The sequence below is a fragment of the Ascaphus truei genome, unplaced genomic scaffold (assembly GCF_040206685.1).
Source record: "Ascaphus truei isolate aAscTru1 unplaced genomic scaffold, aAscTru1.hap1 HAP1_SCAFFOLD_721, whole genome shotgun sequence".
NCBI classification, from domain to species: domain Eukaryota; kingdom Metazoa; phylum Chordata; class Amphibia; order Anura; family Ascaphidae; genus Ascaphus; species Ascaphus truei.
Genome location: NW_027457055.1, coordinates 146040 through 161076, shown reverse-complemented (window position 1 = coordinate 161076; position 15037 = coordinate 146040). Strand labels below are relative to the sequence as shown.

The window sequence follows — 15037 nt, the reverse complement described above, 5'->3', positions numbered from 1 at the left end:
TTCTTGTTCGTTACTGTATTATCTGTTGTGTTCACCTATATTCTAAGGAATAAATACAATTTATTATATCTTAAGCCTCGTTCAGTTCAAACCCAATTATTTTTGTATAATATTAATAAGCCTGTGGAAGCTATCGTCACAAGCAGGTATTATAGTGTGTATTGTGGGGAGAATTAGTGTGTGTGTTGTTTGGGAGTGATATTCGGGAGGATTGTGTGTGCAGAAGGAAGAATGAGTGAGGGGGGAGTAAGGGAGCAGGATTGAATGAGAGGGGGTCATTGAGTGATAGCGGGGAGGGGAGGGAAGAGTGAGGAGAGTGGGTGTAGGAGGGAGCAGTGCAAGAGACCGTCGGGGGCAGAATACATGGTGAGAAGGGAGGCTGCCTAGAAGCATAAAAATCTACTTCACCACTGTTCTGTACTCTCTTCAATACTCTGTGTTACAGATCTCTCTGGCAAGAAATGGGGTCCAATGGCAAAGACTGCTCTAAATAAGATAGTATAAATGAACACAGAGAGAAATTCCAAAGAGTAACCCAAGAAAATACAAGTGAAATCTAATCGTAAGGTAATTAGTCCCATTAAGTGAAATACATAAAGGAATAGTCCATAAAAAAGCACAAAGGAAAAAAATAGGAGTACTTTATTGTGATGTTACATTTCAGAGAATATAAAATTATAGGAAAACAATTCCACTTTGTTCAGAAAACCAGAAAGTCTTGGTCCCAGGTGGACTGAATTTTTATTGCAAATAAGTTCCTTAATACACAAGTAAAGAATATATTTACTTATTCTATTCTCTACTGTAAGACGTGCCACATTGCCCAATATTTGGGTACAGTGCCCAGATTGTGACCATGCACTACAGAGGTGAGATTCCCCCAACTCCAATTTGCTACACACTCCAAGAGAGATTATTGTGATCAGAGGTGGAATGAGAGGGGTGAGAAGGGTCGCTGCCCAGGGAGTAGCCTGACAGGGGGTACAGAAATCTCTTTTGGTGCATATATTGCGGAGCTGCATTGATTGACTTGTCAATCAGCTCTGCTGCCTATCCCATTGACATCATGATCCGGCACTGTGATCAGCTGCAGCGCTGACCCAGGTGTGTTAGTGCAGCACTTTACAGGGAGGGAACAGAGGTTGTGGATGACAGATGCTGGGGATAGGCCATGAGTACGGGCCAGAGTAAGGTGGAGACTTTCTGTACTCTGCATACAGGACACTGCATGCATGACAGTGTCTGTGTGTGTGTGTGTGTGTGTGTATTCCAAGTGTCAGTGTGCATAAGTAAGTGTGCTCTGTAAGTATGCCTGTGTGGCAGGTATAGGGGGGTGGTTCAGCTGGAGGAACTTGTCCAGGCACAAAAGCACATAGATGCCCCAGATTATACCACCCCAAATGCTGATAATATCCTGCTGCACTTTACAGAAGATGATGCAGATGTCAGTGGGTGGTGGGTTCATTAAATCCATCCATCATATCATAGCCACACTGTGCATATGATGTACTGAATCAATCACAGGAAGACATCTCCATGGTAGGGGTAGAAGTTAACAGAATATGTCCAGCACTGTGGTGTGTAGCCCATAAATAATAATTGTGCACATTACAGAACATACTTGCAACTGCAAGATCATTTTGCTGCTTGTAGTGTTTGCTCTTGTCCTGTGCAGTGTTGTCGTAGATCCGTCTCTTCAGTGTTCACTGCAATAAAAGTAAGACATTGCATTAATATTACAGAAGTTTGGGAGCTGAAATCCCACTATGCTGCAGACATTTTCCCTTTGCATAAGATTCTTGTGATTATATCTCAATGATGATCAATAACAACTACATCATAACACAGCCGCTCAATACAAAATATGTATTTGCTATCAATGGTCATGGAGGCCAAACGTCACACAATGTACAGATATACTGCTGCGGCCGAGTTTATTCGAGCATTTGCCCGTTCTTGGCCGCAGCAGTAACCTGGCGCGCGCCGGAGGGTGCCGGGCGCACGCCGAAGCAGCGGAGGAGCGCCCTCCGATCGGGGCTTTCTCCCTTCCGCTGCCGGGTCCCCCGGAACCCCCTGCCGCTGTCCCCCACATCGCGGGACACCAGTGCTCCCTCGGGGAGCCCTGGACGCGCGTGCAGGGGGCGCAGGCACCCGATGACGCGTGACCGTGCATCGGTGATGCGCGGCACGCTGAGGGAGTGCGGCTAGCACGCCGGGGCATCCCCCGGCTTGCGGTGCTAGCCGTGCTTCAATAAAACGTGTCGGTAGTGTAGCAAGGATTATTTCTTCCTCTGGTGCATTATGATGGGATGTGTTGTAAGATTCTGCATTATTAGCATCACTGAATCTTTTGGAAACTGAGTAATATTCTATGTTTTAATGCAATATTATGGATGATCAGCCGGTAAAATAAAGCTTACTGTATCTGTAGCCATGCTCTACCCATGATGTGCTGAATCAATGACTGCAGAGTGATTCAGAGTGGTAAACATGACTGGAACTCATCTCTGAATAGAGGACAGAACAGCAGTGCAGAGTAGGAGGTGAATGTATCTCAAATGGAAGACTTAGTAGCTGTGTGGGGAGTAGACAGTACAGACTGATCAAATAAATAGTTAAAAGAGTATCTTCAACATTACTTGGCTTTGTTATCAACATTGAAGTTTCTCTTGTTTTTTCTGTTCTTTAAATCACTACTACTGATGCCATGTGTAACCTGTACTGAGAGATATACTCTACTGGCCTAGATGAAACCATATGATGCAAACAGGATTCATCCCACTCCAGATTCATATGATTGCACCACTTCAACCTTTAATAAAACACATAGAACTACAGCAGTGCGCTACTGCACATGTTCTTGTTATGAATGGTAGTAGATGTGGTCCTTGGGTCAATACTTCATACAGCAGCCACACTCTACTCATGATGTATTGAATCAACAAAAACCTGCATGGTACAGATCACAGGAAGGGTAGAGTAGAGGGGAATATGTCCAATGCGAAACCCTTAGCAGCTGGATTGTGTGGAGTCAACAAAACGACAAATACTAAATGAGAAATATACACATTGCTTATCTGTCTCTGTGTAGTCATTTTCCTCCTCTTCAACTGTCTTTCAAAATTTCTCTTCTGACAGAAAAGAAACACATGGCTTCAATATTCACTGTTCTTCCCTCCTGAAATAAAAGTTAAGCATTGCATGGTTATGATCATACATACAATGAACCTTGCGCCAAACCATGTGATCCAAAGTAAATCCACCTCCCTCCCATAGCTGTGTTCCTTCTAGAGCTTCTACCACACAAGTCATTAATGTTCGTGACACTGTACTGCAGTCACAGTCTGCACACAAAGTACTGAATCAATTACATCACACTGAAAAGGCAGTCTACATGATGCAATAGTTAACCATAATAACTCTGTCATGCAAATGACAGGAAAACCTATATGTATATCATTAGGGGAGAGGGGAAAAATAATTAAAAAATAAGTGCGACAAATAAAAACAGATTATAGGAAAGTAAATCCTTGCCCTGGGAACTTTACAATCTAATAGAAATGTTAGAAGACTTAAAGAGAGGCAGCAGTTGGGGGAAGAAGTGCAGTAGATGACAATGCTTGTCCTTAATGGTGGGTACAATTAGTAGAAAGCACATCTTGGGAACAATAGTTGTTAGCAGTGACTGTGGGTGTGGGACAGTAGCCACGAGTCAAAGTTTTTTAAATGCTTGATTTAAGTCGTGAATTTTAAGATTGGTCTTACATGTGGGTGGAAGAGGTTATGTTGGCATATACTGAGTGTGAGGAAGTTTCACATGTACGGTGCAGTGATGGAAAATGGTTTCAGGCAAGTGAGAGAACAGTAGAGGTGAAAGAAGTTTACAGGAGACAGTTATGGTTATAGTGCAAGAGACAAGCAAGGGCATAACGAGAGATCAAAGATGATATGCAAGAAGGAGCAGATTAATGGAGAGCCTTAACAAAAAGGTAAGGAGGAGAACTTTGTAGGTGATACAAAAACTTGATGGGATGCCAGGACAGGGATTTAAGGAGATGAGCAGAGACTGTTGTGGGAGAAAGTGAGATAATTCAAGCAGCAGAGTTTTGCATAGGAGAAAGTTGTGAAGCATGGAGGCCTGTTAGTAGTACAGCAGCGGCAGCTCTTATTCGAGCAAATGCCGCTGGCTGAATGAGGCTGGGAAGCGGGTAGCCGCGGCGCGTGGCGGCGCACTGTGACGTCACGGTCACAAGCGCGCCCGGCTTCCCCGTCTTCCCCGGCTTCCCCAGGCTTCCCCGACACCCCTGGAGTTCAAATCTAGGTAAGCGGGGGTGCGGGGAAGCAGAGGGGCAGAGTAGAAGCCGGGTTCGGGGTGTCTTTGGGGGGGTAATTGCGCGCGATGTGGAGGGGGGGTGCGTGGGGGAAACGCGGCAGCGCGCGTTTCTGACTGGCGGCAGCTGGGGTAGATCCCGGCATGCCGCCGGCATTTACTTTAATAAAGTATGTCGCTACTGTATGTTAAAATAACCTATAGGATAACAGTATACATTGGAGTTTTAGCAGTAGGTTGAGAGGGGAAAGGGAAGATCTTGGCAATATTACAGAGAAAGAGGCAACACATTTTACCCATAGCCGTGCATGTGAATGGAGATGGAATTGAAGAGCCAAATGTTACTCCTATGCAACATGTTTGATGACAAGATAGATGGTAGTACTGTTTACTGTGATGGAGAAAGGGGATAATATGAGCCCAGTGTTAGACATTAAGTTTAAGGCAGTGGAGTGCCATCCATGAGCATATAGCCAGGAGACAACCCAAGAGTAGGGACTGGATTGCAGGAGTGAGAACAGGGGTGGATAGATTTGTGTGTGTATCATCCGCATAGAGATTATATCTAAGGCCAAAAGCATTGATGAAGTCACCAAATGATAGTATGTAGAGAGAAAGAGAGATCTCAGAACAGAGCCCTGATGTATACCCACAGACAGATCAATAGAAGACGAAGACATGTTAGCAACAGAGATGGAGAATGTGTGACAGGAAAGTTATGATGAAAACCAGGATAGAACTTTGTTACTGATACTAAGAGAGAGTTTAGAATATGAAGGAGGAGAGTGATTGAGAGCATCAAACGCAGCCGATAGATCAAGTAGGATTAGTAGGGAAAAACCTTGGGAATTAGCTTTAAGCACAGTCTGTAGAACGTGCTGTACGAAAGGCAGGTTGTAAAGGATCCAGGAGGGCATGTGATTTAAGAATGTTGACACTAGCAATTAGAAGGCAAACAGCATGAGGGATACAGAGCGGTAGTTAGTAAGGCACATAGGGTGTAGTTTGTTTCTGACAAAAGGGTGACCGCTACAGGCTTAAAGTAAGAGGGCAAAAATCCAGAGAATAGGGAGAAATTGAAGATGTGGGTGAGAGTGGGGACTAAGAGATGCAGTAAGGTGTGAGGGGATACGATCTAGAGGGCATGTGGTAGAGGGAGAATAGAAGATGATTAGCTTCCAGCTCTGTAAGAGAAGAAAAGGAGTCAAGTGCAGAAGGAGATTTGGGTAGAAGGAGAGAAGGGGGAAGGGACAGAAGGAATCTCCTTTTGGGTGGCATCCACCTTGCCTCTGAAGTAGTCAAATGCTTGAGGAGAAGTGAAGGAAGGATGGCAAGTGGGAGGAGAAGGTCAGTGGAGGGAGTCAAATACAGAGAAAAAAACAGCGTAAATTAAATTTGAGTGTTGATGAGTGTGGAAAAAAGTAGTGTATTTAGCCCTAGAGAGCAGCTTTATACAGGACAGGAGACATTTTTACTGTAGAAAAATCAAACAAAGTGTGAGATTTCCTCCGTAGGTATTAAGAACAGCGAGTGGAAGTGTGATGAGTGTGTTTGGGAATTTAGCCAAAGGTGTGGGTTAGAGGGATGAGTGTGTCAGAGCCTATAGGGGGCATATAGATAGGAGGATAGCATTGTAAGAGTTAATAAGATTGTTAGTTTAAGCAGAAAGAGAGAGAGAGAGAAGAGAGAAGAGAGGTTAGAGTAGATGTCAGAGGAGAGTTTAATTAAGCAGAGGCAAATCAGTGGGACAGGTAAGATGCGGTGAGGGGAATGACTGATTGTGACTGATGAGAGCAGAAGAGGTTATGTACAACTAGAGCCTTGTTAGTAAGAGTGGACATTCCAGAGGGCACAGGAGAAGGGAAGAGAAAAGTAAGGAAAGGAATGTGGATTACATTAGATAGGTTAACACTCTTAGTAGGGAGGCCTGATGTGTATATGAGCCGGTCCAAGATTATAAGAGATATCCCCCAACATCAGCGAGCATAGAAGGAGACACAGAGATAGGTGTAGAGAGAGACAGAGATAGGGATATGTAGAGAGAGAAGGGCGTCAAGAGAATGAGACAGATAGGCGTAGAGAGAGGAGACATAGAGAGAGGGGGCTTTGAGAGGGAAGGTGGAAGAGAATAGGATGTGCAGGAGAGCATTTCATTGAGCAGTGCAGAAATAGCTGCAATAGAGGTCTGTACAAATGGTGCTTTGTGTAGACACATGCAAAGGTAGGGGAAGGAAAGTGTATAGAACATGTGGATAAAAGCAGGAGTGTGGAAGTTAGAGAAATTAGAAAAGTTTTACAGAGCAGTGAGGAAACAGTAAACAGAAAGAACAAGAGAGAGGTTACATTGGGATGACGTGCTGTGGTAGAGAGAAATGCTAGGAGAGAGCCTCCAGATATTAGAGGACATGAATTGAGAGAGCAAATGTATAAATCAAAACCGGAGGGGGAGGTATAGCACGAAAGCTTGCACAGCAGTTGATGAAGATTATAGTCTTAAAGTTGCGTGTACCTGTCAGGGCACTCAAGAAGGTCAATGCTCACAAGTGCAGAGTTCATGAAGAAATGCTGAATCCAGTTCCCCTCCAATTTAATTTTAATATAACTTTTTCATTCTTCATTACTGCAAAAAGCAAACAAAACAAAACCACATTGCATTACTATTTTCAAAATGGATTGAATGACATATTCAACAGTAACTGTGTGATGCCAATATTGCCTTCTCACTCGTAGGCCAGTACGGTCAGGTACCCAGTACTGATAAAACAATAAGTGCCCGTACTAAGTACCAATATGAATTATAAGGAAATGTAAAATCTCCAGGTCTCTCTCCATCTCTGCAACAGATATATGGATAAGCCCATATTAAGGCATCACGTGACCGGAGCCGTCACTGACTGGGTATACGCAAAGATGCAGGGAGATGCAAAGAAAGGGAGGGAGAGAGACAGGGAGAAGATGGGAAACGGAGGGAGGCACGGATGGCAGGCCTCTCTCTTTCACTGGTGCATGCAAGGAGCTGGTCCCAACATCCACAAAGTGTGTGTGTATTATTGGTTGTGTTTTATGGCGGTAGGAGGATAGTGTGTATATTGTGTGTGTGTGGGAGTATTATATTGTGTGTAGGGTATTATAGTGTGTATATTATGTTGAGGTGCAGAGGAGAGTGTTAGATTGGGTATCTTGTGTTAGGGGGTATTGTGTATATTGTGTTTAAGACTATAATATTATTGGGGAGATTATTATTGAGGAGGTATTAAAGTGTGTATTGTGGGGAGTATTAGTGTATGTATTATTTGTGGGTGACAGATGCTGTGGGTAGGCCAAGAGTACGGGCCAGACTAAGGTGGAGACTTTCTGTACTCTGCATACAGGACTCTACATGCACTGCAGAGGTGAAATTCCCCCAACTCCAATTTGCTACACTCTCCAAGAGAGAATATTGTGATCAGAGGTGGAAGATGAGCAGGGTCACTGCCCAGGGAGTAGCCTGTCAGGGGGCATGGAAATCTCTTTTGGTGCGTATGTTGCCACGTGGCATTGATTGACCGGTCAATTAGCACTGCTTCCTATCACAGTGACATGATCCGGTGCTGTGATCGGTTGCAGCGCTGACCAAGGTGTGTTAGTGCAGCAATTTACAGGGAGGGAACAGAGGTTGTGGGTGACAGATGCTGGGGGTAGGCCAAGAGTACGGGCCAGAGCAAGGTGGAGATATTCTGTACTCTGCATGCCCATCCTGCATGCCCAGGACTCTGCATGCATGCCAGTGGCTGTGGGGTGTGTGTGTGTAGGTATGCCAAGTGTCAGTGTGCATAAGTAAGTGTGCTGTGTGTGTGTAAGTAAGTTTGCCTGTGTGGCAGGAGGTGTAGGGGGGTGGGGGGCGGGGGGCGGTTCAGCTGGAGGACTTTACCCAGCACAAAAGCACATAGATGCCTCTGATTATATCACCCCAAATGCTGATAATATCCTGCTGTAGATGCACTTTACAGAAGATGATACAGATGTCATCAGTGTTTGGTGGGTTCATTAAATCAATCCATCATATAATAGCCACACTGTGCATATGATGTACTGAATCAGTAACACCAATCACAGGAAGACATCTCCATGGTAGGGGTAGTGTTGAAGTTAACAAAATATGTCCAGCACTGTGGTGTGGAGCCCATACATAATAATTGTGCACATTACCAGAACAACATATTGTCAACTGCATGATCATTTTGCTGTTGTAGTAGATCCGTCTCTTCGGTGTTCACTGCAATAAAAGTAAGACATTGCATTAATATTACAGAAGTTTGGGGGCTGAAATCCCACTATGCTAATGACAGTTTCCCTTTGCATAAGATTCTTGTGATTATATCTCAATGATGATCAATAACAACTACATCATAACACAGCTGCTCTATACAGAATATGTATTTGCCATCAATGGTCATGGAGGCAATATGTCACACAATGTACATATATAGCAAGGATTATTTCTTCCTCTGGTGTATTATGATGGGAGGGTGAGATTCTGCATTATCAGCATCAGTAAATCTGTAGGAAACTGAGTGATATTCTATTTTTTGATGCAATATTAGGGTAAAATAAAGCTTGCTGTATCTATAGCCATGCTCTACCCATGATGTGCTGAATCAATGACTGCAGAGCGATTTAGAGTGGTAAACATGACTTGAACTCATCTCTGAATAGAGGGTAGCACAGTAGTGCAGAGTAGAAGGTGAATGTATCTCAAATGGAAACCCTTAGCAGCTGTGTGGGGAGTAGACAGTACAGACTGACCAAGTAAATAGTAAAAAGTAGTAACTTCAACATTACTTGGTTTTGTTCTCCACTCCTGTTTTTCTGTTCTTTAAATCACTAATACTGATGCCATATGTAACCTGTACTGAGAGTTATATACTCTACTGGCCTAGATCAAATTAAATGATGCAAACAGGATCCCTCCCACTCAAGATTCATATGATTGCACCACCTCAACCTTTCATAGCAATAACATAGAACTGCAGCAGTGCGCTACTGCACATGTTCTTGTTATGAATGGTAGTAGATGTGGTCCTTGGGTCAGTACTTCATACTGTAGCCACACTCTATTCATGATGTATTGAATCAACAAAAATCTGCATGGTACAGATCACAGGAAGGGGTGGAGTAGAGGTGAATATGTCCAATGCGAAACCCTTAGCAGCCGGATTTTTTGGAGTCAATAAAACGACAAATACTAAATGAGAAATATACACATTGCTTATCTGTCTCTGTGTAGTCATTTTCCTCCTCTTCAACTGTCCTTCAATTTTCTATTTTGCAAGAAAATGAACACATGGCTTCAATATTCACTTCTGTTCTGCAGTCTTTCCTCTTGAAATAAAAAAGTTAAGCATTGCATTATTATTATTATAATTATTATTGACGATACATACAATGAACCTTGCTCCAAACCATGTGATACAAAGCAAATCCACCTCCCTCCCACAGCTGTGCTCCTTCTAGAGCTTCTACCACACAAGTTATTCATGTCAGTGAAACTGTACTGCAGTCCCGGTCTGCACACAATCTACTGAATCAATGACATCACACTGTGTCACACAATGTCATGCTAACGACAGGAAACAATCTTTGTATATATCTTTGTATATATAATAATAATAATAATAATAATAATAATAATAATAATAATAATAAAAAAAATAAGACAGGACAGACACTCCTACATTGCAATCAATAGAAAATAACTGGGACAGGCACTTCAAGGATGCATACGGTCCCGGATAAACTGTAGCTACCTATACACGTGTGCCTTGTCTCTAGACTCTGCATATATCTCTATTTATATACCACCCATTGTGTACTCAGCGCTTTACAAGAGAGACCAAAAAGTACAGGAAATTATTATACAATAAGTTCAACAAACAAAAACAGACAATAGGAAAGTAAATCCCTGTCCTGGGTAGTTTACAATCTAAGAGAAATGTAAGGAGACTTACAGAGAGACAACAGGTGGGGGAACAAGTGCAGTAGATGACAATGCTTGTCCTTAATGGTGGGTACTGTAGTATAAAGCACTTCTTGGGAACAATAGTTAGTGACTGAATGAGTGACAGTAGCAACGAGTAAAAGCTATTGAAATGCTTCATTTAAGTTGTGAATTTTAAGGTTGATCTTAAATGTGGGTGGAAGAGGGTATGTTGGCATATACTGAGTGTGTGTGAGTTTCACAGGTAAATTGATGGGAAAGGGTTTCAGGCAAGAGAGCGAGTGCGCAGTAGAGGTGTAAGAAGTATAATGGAGACAGTTATTAGTAGAGCTTAGGAGACGAGGAAGGGCATAACGAGACCAAAGATGATATGTAGGAAGGAGCAGATGAATAGAGAATAGTGTTGGACTGGGTCCTCAACTATAAAAAAATGGGTAACGGGTACCCGGCCAAAATGAAAGGTTCTACCCGGTCGGGTACACGGTTTGGCACTTACCTTCCGGGTGGCAGTGACATCTAGGATCAGCAGCAGTCCTGTGACGGTGGCAGCATCTGTGGTGTCTTCAGCCGGCGGGGGAGCTGCAGGCTCACAGACACAGCTTACCTGCTTCGGTGCTGTGGAAGTGATTCCTGCAGCTCCCCCCGCCAGGTGAAGACACCTCTGATGCTGCCAACATCAGAGGACTGCTGCTGCTGATCCTAGATGTCTTAGGAAAGGTAAGTATAAAAGATTATTTCCAGCTGCCCTGACATTACCCGACGCCGGGTATTACCCGGCCAAGTCCACTTCTCAGTGGCCGGTTTCGAGTAATGTCCGGGTAGCTGGAAATGTGTCGGGTAACGCCGGGTACTCGGTACACCACTAATAGAGAACCTTAACAAAAAGGTAAGGAGGAGAACTTTGTAGGTGATCTGAAACTTGATGGGAAGCAAGGAGAGGGATTTAAGGAGGAGGAGGAGATGAGCAGATACTGTTGTGGGAGAAAGGGAAATTATTCAAGCAGCAGAGTTTTGGATAGATTGCAAATGAGAAAGTTGTGAAGCAGGGAGCCCTGTTAGCAGTATGTTAACCCATACGATAAGGGCATGCATTGGCGTTTTAGCAGTAGATTGACAGAGAAAAGGGCAAATCTTGGAAATATTACAGAGAAAGAATCAACAAACTTTAGCCAGTGTCGTGAATGAAGATGGAAAGGGAAGAGTCAAATGTTACTCCTAGGCAATGTGCTTTCATGACAGGATGATGGTAGTACTGTTTACTGCGATGGAGAAAGGTGATATTAGGCCAGATTTAGGGGGAAATATGAGGAGCTCAGTTTTAGACATTAGGTTTAAGGCAGAAGAGTGTCATCCATGGAGGATATAGCCAGGAGGCCACCCGAAACTAGGAACTAAATTGCAGGAGTGACGGTAGGGTGGATAGGTGTGTGTATCATCTGCATAGAGATGATATCAAGGGCCAAAATAGTTGATAAGGTCAACTAGTGATAGTATGTAGTGAGAGAGGTCCCAGAACAGAGTCCTGAGGTATACCAACAGACAAAACAACAGGAGACAAAGACACGTTAGCAACAGAGATGGAGAATGTGTGATGGAGAAGTATGATGAAAACCAGGATATAAGTTTGCTGCGGATACGAAGAAAGAGTTTAGAATATGAATGAGAAGAGTGATTGACAGTATCAAAAGCAGAAGAGAGATCAAGCAGGATTAGTAAGTAAAATGGACCTTGGGAATTTTCTTTATGTACATAATTGGTTACATTGGGAAAGGCAGATTGTGAAGGGCCCAGAGGAGCATGTGATTTAAGAATGTTGATCAAACGGGAGATCACAAGACGTTCTAGCAATTAGGAGGCAAATGGTAGGACGGATACAGGGCGATAGTTAGTCAGATAAGGCAGTTGGCACTCCAATAGGTGCTGTTAAGCCACAGGTGCACGTCCCATACAGGGCGATAGTTAGAAATTCACACAAGGTCAAGGTTATTTTTGAGAATAGGGGTGACCACTGCATGCTTAAAAGGAAGAGTTGAAAGAGCCAAAGGATATGGAGGAATTGAAGATGTGGGTGAGAGTGAGAATATAGGATTGAGAGGGCATGTGGTAGAGGGAGAAGAGAAGATCAGGTTCCAGCTTTGTGACAGGAGAAAAGGAGTCAAGAGTGCAATGAGATCTAGATAGAAAAAGAGAGAGGGGGAAGGGAGAGAACGAATCTACTTGTGGATGGCATCCACCTTGCCTCAAGTGAGCAAAGGCTTGAGGAGAAATAAAGGATGGATGTTAAGTGGGAGGAGAAAGTCAGTGGTGGGACTCAAATACATAGAAGACAGTGTGAATGAAATTGGAGTGTTGATGAGTGAGGAAAAAGTAGTGTTTGACCTTAAAAAAAGGAGCAGAGTTTTACAGAACAGGACAAAGGTTTAGTGTAGAAAATCAGACTGTGAGATTTCCTCCATAGGTGTTAAGAGCAGCAGTGTGATGTGATGAAGTGTGATGAGAGCGTGCTTGTGAATTAAACCAATGCATGGGTTAGGCTGCGTCTATAGTAAGCACGCAACAGAAGGCAAAGTTAGCGCATGCCTGTCGCTCCAGCAATCCCTGCACTGAGGTCCGAGGCGACGGGGAGGCCCTGCATCGCTCGCACGCACTGTGGACGACCAAGCGTGTGCCCATGATAATCACGGCCTTAGAGGGATGAGTGTGTCAGAACCTAGAAGGGGCATATAGATGATGGAGGAGGAGGGAGGAGGAGATGATAGCATTGTAAGAGTTAACAAGATAGTTAGTTTAAGCAGAAAGTGAGGAGAGGTTAGAGATAAGGGTAGATGTCAGAGGAGAGAGTTCAATTAAGCTGAGGTATCGAGTAGGACAGGGGTGAGGGGAATGAGAAGTGGTGGACATTCCAGAGGGCACGTGAGAAGGGAAGAGTAAAGTGAGACAAGGAATGTGGATTACATTAGATGGGTTAATACGCTTAGCAGGGAGGTGGAGAGAGAGGCAAGAGGCAGAGGGTGGTGTAGGGGTAGAGGAAGAGATGTTGCATGTACCTTGTCAGAACATTAAAGAACGTCAATTCACACTGGTGCAGAGTTGATGATGAAATGCTGAATCCAGTTCACGTCCAATTCAATTTTAACAGAACTTTTTCATTCTTCATTACTGCAAAAAAAAAAGTAAAAAACAATGCATTACTATTTTCAAAATGGATTGAATTCCCCCACCAATGACTATGTGTTACCAATATATCCCTCTCAGTCCCACTGCAGCACATACTGTACCAGTGTGAAAGTAGGAAGGTACACAGTACCGGTAAAACAATACGTGCCGGTACTATGCACCATATGAATTATAAGGGGATGTAAATCTCCCAGTCTCTCTCCATATCCGCAACAGAGCGGGCTCCGGTCAGTGGCATGGATGCCCATATATGGGTATGCTCATATTTGGGCATCCCATGTCACTGACCGGAGCCGGCTCTGAGTATAGGGATATATGCGGAGACGCAGAGGTGCAAGGAAATGGGAGGAGGCACGGTGAGAAACAGGGAGAGACCACAGGAAGATAGAGGGCAACAACTTCCACAAGGTACTTGTATGGGTATAATTGTTTGTATTTTGTGCAGAGGGGGTAATTTCAGATAAAATACAATTCTCCACCCTCTACGAAACAATTCCACTTTGTTCAGTAAGCCAGAAAGTCTTGGTCCCATGTGGACTGAATTTAATGCAAATAAGGTCCTTAATACACAAGTAAAGAATAAAGTTACTTATTCTCTACTGTAAGAAGTGCCACATTGCCCACTATTTGGGTCCTGTGCCCAGATTGTGACCATGCATGGCAGAGGTGAGATTCCCCCAACTCCAATTTGCTACACTCTCCAAGAGAGATAATTGTGATCAGAGGTGGAACTAGGGGAGGGTGTGAGCAGGGTCACTGCCCAGGGAGTAACCTGACTGGGGGCACGGAAATCTCATTTAGTGCATATGTTGCGGCACTGCATTGATTGACCGGTCAATCTGCACTGCTGCCTGTCACAGTGACATCCTGATCGGGCACTGTGATCAGCTATAGCACTGACCCAGGTGAGATAGTTCAGCACTTTACAAGGAGGGAACAGATGTTGTGGGTGACAGATGCTGGAGGTAGGCCAAGACTGTTGGCCAGAGTAACGTGGAGACTTACTGCACTCTGCATGCCCATCCTCTCCCTGACATCAGGGGAAGGAAGTGGCCCTGGGGTGTGTGTAGGTATGCCAGATGTCAGTGTATGCATAAGTAAGTATGCCTGTGTAGTGGGAGGTGTAGGGGCGTTAAGCTGGAGGACTTAAAACAGGCACAAAAGCACATAGATACCTCTGATTATACCGCACCAAATGCTGATAATATCATGCTGTAGCTGCACTTTACAGAAGATGATGCAGATGTCATCATTGGTTGGTGGGTTCATTAAATCAATCCATCATATCATAACCACACTGTGCATATGATGTACTGAATCAGTAACACCAGGAAGACATCTCCATGTTAGGAGTAGAGTTGAAGTTAACAGAATATGTCCAGCACTGTGGTGTGTAGCCCATAAATAATAATTGTGCACATTACCAGAACAACATACTGTCAACTGCAAGATCATTTTGCTGCTTGTAGCGTATGCTCATCCTGTACAGTGTTGTAGTAGATCCGTCTCTTCAGTGTTCACTGCAACAAAAGTAAGACATTGCATTAATATTA

General features: G+C 43.8%; 1 long non-coding RNA gene across 1 annotated transcript; it reads right to left on the bottom strand.

Moving 5' to 3' along the window:
• Nucleotides 1–641: 641 nt before the first annotated feature.
• Nucleotides 642–13487, bottom strand: LOC142486058 (uncharacterized). The gene is made up of 6 exons (XR_012798772.1): nucleotides 13355–13487; nucleotides 9574–9691; nucleotides 8519–8585; nucleotides 6840–6950; nucleotides 3069–3178; nucleotides 642–1706 (listed from the first exon to the last, which is right to left on the bottom strand). It is a non-coding gene; the product is annotated as an uncharacterized LOC142486058 (long non-coding RNA).
• Nucleotides 13488–15037: the final 1550 nt, after the last annotated feature.